General features: G+C 43.4%; 1 long non-coding RNA gene across 1 annotated transcript; it reads left to right on the top strand.

The window, feature by feature from the left end:
* The first annotated feature begins 1,731 nt into the window (after nt 1–1,731).
* Nucleotides 1,732–7,058, top strand: LOC123743068 (uncharacterized). Its single transcript, XR_006769805.1, has 2 exons — nt 1,732–1,946; nt 2,935–7,058. It is a non-coding gene; the product is annotated as an uncharacterized lncRNA (long non-coding RNA).
* Nucleotides 7,059–7,873: the final 815 nt, after the last annotated feature.

Raw genomic sequence — 7,873 nt, forward strand, 5'->3', positions numbered from 1 at the left:
CAGAACGAGCAATATTGCTGGTGGCAATGTCATGCTGGAGGGTCATGTCAGGATGAGCCTGCAGGAAGGGTACCACATGAGGGAGGAGGATGTCTTCCCTGTAACGCACAGCGTTGAGATTGCCTGCAATGACAACAAGCTCAGTCCGATGATGCTGTGACACACCGCCCTAAACCATGATGGACCCTCCACTTCCAAATCGATCCCGCTCCAGAGTACAGGCCTCGGTGTAATGCTCATTCCTTTGACGATAAACGTGAATCCGACCATCACCCCTGGTGAGACAAAACCAGTGAACCGGTGATGTCTGGTGAGGACCTGCCTTACAACAGGCCTACGAGCCCTCAGTCCAGCCTCTCTCAGCCTATTGTGGACAGTCTGAGCACTGATGGGGGATTTTGCGTTCCTGGTGTAACTTGGGCAGTTGTTGTTGCCATCATGAACCTGTCCCACAGGTGTGATGTTCGGATGTGCCGATCCTGTGCAGGTGTTGTTATATGTGGTCTGCCACTGCGCGGACGATCAGCTGTCCGTCCTGTCTCCCTGTAGCGCTGTCTTAGGTGTCTCACAGTATGGACATTGCCATTTATTGCCCGGGCCACATCTGCAGTCCTCATGCCTCCTTGCAGCATGCCTAAGGCACGTTCACGCAGATGAGCAGGGACCCTGGGCATCTTTCTTTTTGTGTTTTTCAGAGTCAGTAGAAAGGCCTCTTTAGTGTTCTAAGTTTTTATAACTGTGATCTTAATTGCCTACCGTCTGAAAACTGTTAGTGTCTTAATGATCGTTCCACAGGTAAATGTTCATTAATTGTTTACGGTTCATTGAACAAGCATGGGAAACAGTGTTTAAACCATTTATAATGAAGATCTGTGAAGTTATTTTGATTTTTATGAATTATCTTTGAAAGACAGGGTCCTGAAAAAGGGATGTTTCTTTTTTTGCTGAGTTGAGATCGAGGCACAGACGCGGTCTCAATGGGGATAGCTGAGCTGACTACACTGACTGTGTTAGTGGCAGACTCCACTAAGCTAGCAGGCTGGATAACAGCCTGGCTGACAGCCTGTTGCCTGGCCTGAACCCTATCTCATTGTGGAGCTAGAGGAGTAAGACCCCTGTCTATGTTCATAGAGAATATGGGAGGGGCAGAAAACAGTTTTCAACCAGCGATTCAGTTGTGAGACTCTGCTGTAGGGCTCATCACTCCTCCTAACTGGTAGGGGGCCAGAGACAATTACTCAATGCCGACACATCTTTCTAACTGATTTACACGCTGAAGCTATGTTGCGCTTGGTGACCTCTGACTGTTTCATCCTAACATCGTCGGTGCCAACATGGATAACAATGTCCCTGTGCCATCCACCCCCACCAGTTTTAACCTCAGCCAGCAACATCAAAATGGCAAGAAACAAAGAACTTTCTTCTGAAACTCGTCAGTCTATTCTTGTTCTGAGAAATTAAGGCTATTCCATGCGATATTTTGCCAAGAAACTGAAGATTTCGTACAACGCTGTGTTCTACTCCCTTCACAGAACAGCGCAAACAGTAATTCACACATGAACTGTATAGCGCCAGGCTGTATGAATTGGCTCCAAAAAAATCCCTCTGTAAACTACAATCAGCTGCCCAAGGACCCACAACTTTTGAAGAAGTGGCTCCATGTCCTGAAGAGGAAGGATGTGACAGCTCGAGCTAGCAGGATCTGCAGACAGCACTTTGCGGAGGCAGACTTCGCGATGAAGAGCACTTTCGATACGGCATCCGGGAGTTTCCAAATGTAAAGGAGTCATAGGCCTACATTGAAGCCCTCTGCTTGCGCCTCCATTTTCATTTTAGAGGGTTATGGTGGAGGGGTTACCGACCGACCATCATCAACGTTGGTGACTTGAGTCAAGCAAAGCGACTGAACGGAGGAGGCGACACGAGTCAATGCACTGGAGCCTGAGGTAACGTTAACCGGTCATGACTGTTGTTGACTAGGCTAGCATTAGACACTGGACAACTTTGTTGCAACTCTAGTTGAAGGTACTGTAACTAGCTAATTGCATCTGAAGTGTTTTGCGTCAACACCCCCCCCCCCCCCACCCCCCACCCCACCCCCCCAGTAAATAACATTAGCAAGCAACTCAACTGTGGCAGGTAGCCTAGTGGTTAGAGTGGTGGTCCTGTAACCAAAAGGTTGCTGGATCAAATCCCCGAGCTGACAAGGTACAAATCTGTTTTTCTGCTCCTGAACAAGGCAGTTAACCCATGGTTTCCTGGTAGGCCATCATTGTAAATAAGAATTTGTTCTTAACTGACTTGCCTAGTTAAATAAAAACTAAGATTGCAACACAGTTTCTCCATCTACCCCTGTTATTAGGTGGTTACTGTAGCTAGCTTCCACCTCAGATAGTCAAGTACTGTAATACATTTACTGTAGCTAGCTTCCACCTCAGATAGTCAAGTACTGTAATACATTTACTGTAGCTAGCTTCCACCTCAGATAGTCAAGTACTGTAATACATTTACTGTAGCTAGCTTCCACCTCAGATAGTCAAGTACTGTAATACATTTACTGTAGCTAGCTTCCACCTCAGATAGTCAAGTACTGTAATACATTTACTGTAGCTAGCTTCCACCTCAGATAGTCAAGTACTGTAATACATTTACTGTAGCTAGCTTCCACCTCAGATAGTCAAGTACTGTAATACATTTTGTTGACAGATTTGTGTTTGTAATGTTTTGTTAGCTCCACCTCATTTAGATACACTGAAGTTGACATAGCTAATGTTCGTTTAAAAATAAATGTCCCTGTGTGTGTGTGTGTGTGTGTGTGTGTGTGTGTGTGTGTGTGTGTGTGTGTTTGACAAACCATACAAGACAGGTAGCTTGTTAATGCCAACTGATATATGTGGGTTCTGTTGTCTTAACAAAACTTTTGTTTATTTTCAGGATGACATCTTCATCCCTTCATCCCATATTTTGGTGTGTATTTAATCTGCATCTTAAGTTCTTAAAGTGCCAATCAGCAGTAGAAACAATAAAAAAGTGTCTCCCTGCTTCTCTTTCGGTAAAAAGCTGAGGGATGGGGCTGGAGAAATGTAACCCCTCTCAAATTAATTTACAGAGCTATAGATGCAAGGACTGACCATCCATGACATCAAAATTGTAATCCTGTTTCTATGATCTGTATTTACTACCATGTAACCCAGTTTGCTTTGGATGAAGGCATCTGCTAAATGGTGTATATTACTAAAGTCTCCTTTGCTGCCCAGTGTAGTTACCATTCCTTTCCACTAGATGGCAGCCAAAGCTAGTTGAAGTCACTACTCTGGCAACAGGGACACAGGATTAGCGCTTGTTGAAAGTAGTTTTGTCTTCAATGCAAGTTTCTGGTTACGCTTGAACCTGTTGTTATAGTGGACAAACTAACTAATACTATTTTTGCATAAGGCGCAGGCATTAGGTCTATGTCTTCAAAAATTACAGCAGGCTAGATTTACTGAATGAACTGGTTCTATTCAAACTCCAACCCTATGTAAATGCCTTTGCATCTGGGTATGTGTTCCTTAAGGAATAAACGACACACGCAGGGATGAGACGCCATACACCTCGTCCAATTCTCCCTTGTGCCCATGGGGTGAACTGGCAATAAACTGCCAGCCTGTATGCTCTGTAAACAAAATCATAAGAAAAGTTAGTCTGATACCGAAACTAAATCATTGTATTTATAATGAACAAGCCCCATTATTGGTTAGAATGAGATTTCATGAGAGCACGTGATGCCGCGGAGCTGAGCAGACGTTGAAAAACCGAGTTCTTCAAAGTTATCCTATTATTACCTAAATAACAAAGTTGAAACAATATTCTAACATCGGCTGATAAACTGTCAAGTATTTACCTTCCCAAAGAGCCATGGACCTGTGGCCGAGAGGCAAGAAGGATGACCAAAACTTGGTTGATTCCCAAGATAATGATAACACCACAGCTAGCAAGATTAGCATTAGCCCTCATAACTCAGACGACAGTTCCAGACTGTTGCTCTCAGCAGCCTCTTCTGAGCCTGCCGACATGCTTGCTACTCTCCTCCGGGAAATTCAAGATGGTAACAAAGGTCTTTCTCTCAAAATTGACAAGAAATCGGCTGAACTCCATTCTTCCATTGACGACCTGAAATCCTCCCTGAATGATCTCCCGGCCTTCCCTGTGGCTCAGTTGGTAGAGCATGGTGTGTGCAACGCCAGGGTTGTGAGTTTGATTCCCAAGGGGGGCCAGTACAAAAAAAATGCATGAAATGAAATGGATGCATTCACTACTGTAAGTCGCTCTGGATAAGAGCGTCTGGTAAATGTAAAAATCTCCTTTTGAGAACGACTAAGGCTGAGTTACGCATTAGCACAGTTGAAGATAACGTCACTAGACATGACCAGGTTCTGATAGAGCTGCAAAAGGACAATGCCTACCTCAACAACAAGGTAGACCAGATGGAGAACCAGAGCAGACGTAGTAATATCTGTGTGGTGGGATTGAAAGAGGACAGCGAGGGCCGTGACCCGTCCAATTCTTCACTCAATGGATCCCTGATGCCCTAAGCATAATCAACTTCACCAAGCCGCTAAAAATCGAATGCGCCCACAGAACATCAGCACCAAAACCCTGGCCAGATGAGCCCCCACGAGCCGTCCTGATCAGGTTCCTCCGTTTCTAGGACAGGGAGAAGCTCCTGCGACTCGCAAGAGCCAAAGGGGAAATCACCATCGATGGTTAGAGGGTCAGCCTTTTCCCGGATACGAGCGCGGATCTCGCCAGACGTCCAAGCAGTTCAGACCAGCCGCCAAAGGAAGGAGAAGAACATCACCGGCTACCTCATCCACCCTGCGCGGATGAAAGTTCAGTACAATGGCCGAAACCATCTCTTCGACACACCAGGAGAAGTGTTCACTTTTCTCAAAGAACTGAACTGTGTTTGATCCACAATGGTCTTTCTGTGGGATAAGACGCAGTTTATTGGTTTTTTCTTATTATTCTTACTGTCCTGGGACTGAACTGCTGATGTCTTCTTGGAGTTTGAATCCGTTTACCCTGCTCTCCGGTTGCTACAGTTGATTTGTACATTTTCAACTAACAGTTTTTTCCCCGTGGTGTGTTCTATTACATTTACAGGAGAGTATATTTTGGTTTTGTCAATATCCACAAGAAGAAGCAAATTAGTAGGCTTAGGCCCACTGCTTTTTCCCCCTTTTATGTTTCTCCTCTCCTGAAAAGAGACTCAAGCAGCCCTTAATGTGGACAATAAATATTCAGCCATAAATGTCTATTTACAATGCTTGTTTTCAACATAGAGAGCTCGTAGGTTTTAGTTTACGCCAAGGTTTAGCTAGTAAGAGCAAGATGGAAAGCGTGCAACAACGTATCTCTACAAGTGTTTTCATGTTGATTGTTGGGATTGTGGTTTTAGTCCGACAATCAGGGTGGGTGAGGTTTCTGTTTCTATGTTTATTGTTGTTTCCTTCCTAAAGAGACACACTGAAGTTCAAACATTTCCTGACTTTTTACATATGAGGGATTAATCCACTAAAATATGTCACATTTAACGTAAAAGGTCTTAACAGCCCGATTAAGAGGAAAATACCTTAAGAAATTAAAGGCTGACACTGTGTTTTTACAAGAAACCCATCTTACAGCCAGTGAACACCAGAAACTGAAGAGGGAATGGGTAGGACAAGCTGTTGCGTCCTCTTTTAACTCCAAAGCAAGAGGAACTGCATTTTGATAAGTGGATACATCCCCTTCTGCGTCAACAACACCATCTCTGATCCCTCAGGCAGGTTTGTTTTGGTGCAGGGGAATATGTTTTCGGAGTCTTGCACCCTATTGAATGATTTATGCTCCTAACTTCGATGACCATATGTTTATTCAGAATGTCTTCCTTCAGGTCTCTCAAGCACCACCAGGATGGATACTGGCTGGAGGAGATTTTAATTTTTGTTTAGATACAGTTCTTGATAGGTCCTCTGATAAACCTTCCCTTCTTACCAAAGCTGGCAAGCTCACCATGTCATTCATGAGGATCTCAATTTACTAGACATCTGGAGACAGATGCACCCACAGTTTAAGCACTACTATTTTTATTCACACCCACACAACACACACACGCATAGTTAACTTTTTACTGTTGACCCAACTGTTTCATAGAGTGTTAGATACCGATTATCTCCCCAGATTGCTTAGTGACCATTCTCCTCTGGTATTATCAATCTCCATTCCTACCAAGGTAAATGGAGCATATAGATGGAGACTAAATCCTACACTCCTGAAGCAACCTGAATTTTGTGCATTCATCAAAGAGCAGACCAATATTTTTACTTTGACAAACAAACCCTCTGCTCCTGACAGTTTCATTCTTTGGGATGCATTGAAAGCCTATCTGAGGGGACAGATCATTTCCTATACTAAAGGTTTGAAGAGAAAACACGGTGAGGAACTGAATGTCCTTGAATCTGAAATCTCTGAGCTAGAGAAAACCTACCAAAGAGATACAGACTTTTGGTAAATAAAAAACTGAAATATAATACTCTGAACACATATCAGGCTGAGAGGGCCATCACTAAATCAAAATACCATTACTACAAGCTTGGAGAGAAAGCACACAAAGTATTGGCATGGCAACTGAAAGCAGAGGAAAGTTAGAGGACAATCAATGCTATAGAAACTCTTACTAATGGGATATCTTTCAACCCTACTGAAATGAATGATATTTATAAGAAATATTACGAAGAACTCTACACTTCCCAATCAAGCGATGATCTATCAGAGATTGACTCTTTTCTCTCCTCTCTCAACCTCTCATGCCTGTCAGAGGAAAACAGAGAGTGCCTGAGTAAACAGTTCTCAGTCCCTGAATTGCTGGAGGCTATTCAATCCTTACCTTCTAATAAATCTCCTGGGGAGGATGGCTTCCCTCCGGAGTTCTATAAAGAATTTAGGGAGCTGTTGGTCCCTTACCTTATGGAGGTAGTTAAAAAAGCTGGGGAGGACAACTGCTTTCCAGAGTGTCTCTCAAGCGGTGATTACAATAATTCACAAGAAAGGGAAAAACTCGCTAAAGTGTGTCTCCTATAGACCAATCTCTGATTGGTCTATAAGACCAAACAGACTGTAAACTGGTCACCAAGATGCTATCTAAGAGACTGGAGTCATGTCTTCCCCTGTTGGTCAACCCAGATCAGACTGGCTTCATAAATAATATTGTCCTCCAAGAATCTCAGAAGGTTCTTTGATATAATTCACCTTGCTAACAAAAACAAAATGCTTAGTGTCGCAGTCTATCTCGATGCCAAAAATGCCTTTGATAGGGTTGAATGGCCATATCTCTTTCATGTCTTGGAAAAGTTTGGTTTAGGTACATATCTCCTAAAGTTAGGATTGCTACCAATGGGATTACTTCCTCCTCTTTCTCTCTCTATAGGGGGAACAGACAAGGCTGCCCTTTTAGCCCCCACCTCTTCGCCCATCGAACTGTTGGCCAAGACCATTAGAACGTGCCCTGACATACGTGGCTTTGAGGTGGGCCTACTAACCCATAAGTTATCACTCTTTGCAGACAACCTTATCTTATTTCTAATGAACCCAGAAAATTCCCTCTCTCCCTTACAGAACCTATTACAGTATTATAGTTATTTCTCTGGATATGAGGTCAATTCTTTTTTTCCATCTTTATTTAACCAGGTAGGCAAGTTGAGAAGAAGTTCTCATTTACAATTGCGACCTGGTCAAGATAAAGCAAAGCAGTTCGACACATACAACAACACAGAGTTACACATGGAGTAAAACAAACATACAGTCAATAATACAGTAGAAAAATAAGTCTATATACAATGTGAGCAAATGA

This window comes from Salmo salar, chromosome ssa05, assembly GCF_905237065.1.
Source record: "Salmo salar chromosome ssa05, Ssal_v3.1, whole genome shotgun sequence".
NCBI lineage: Eukaryota > Metazoa > Chordata > Actinopteri > Salmoniformes > Salmonidae > Salmo > Salmo salar.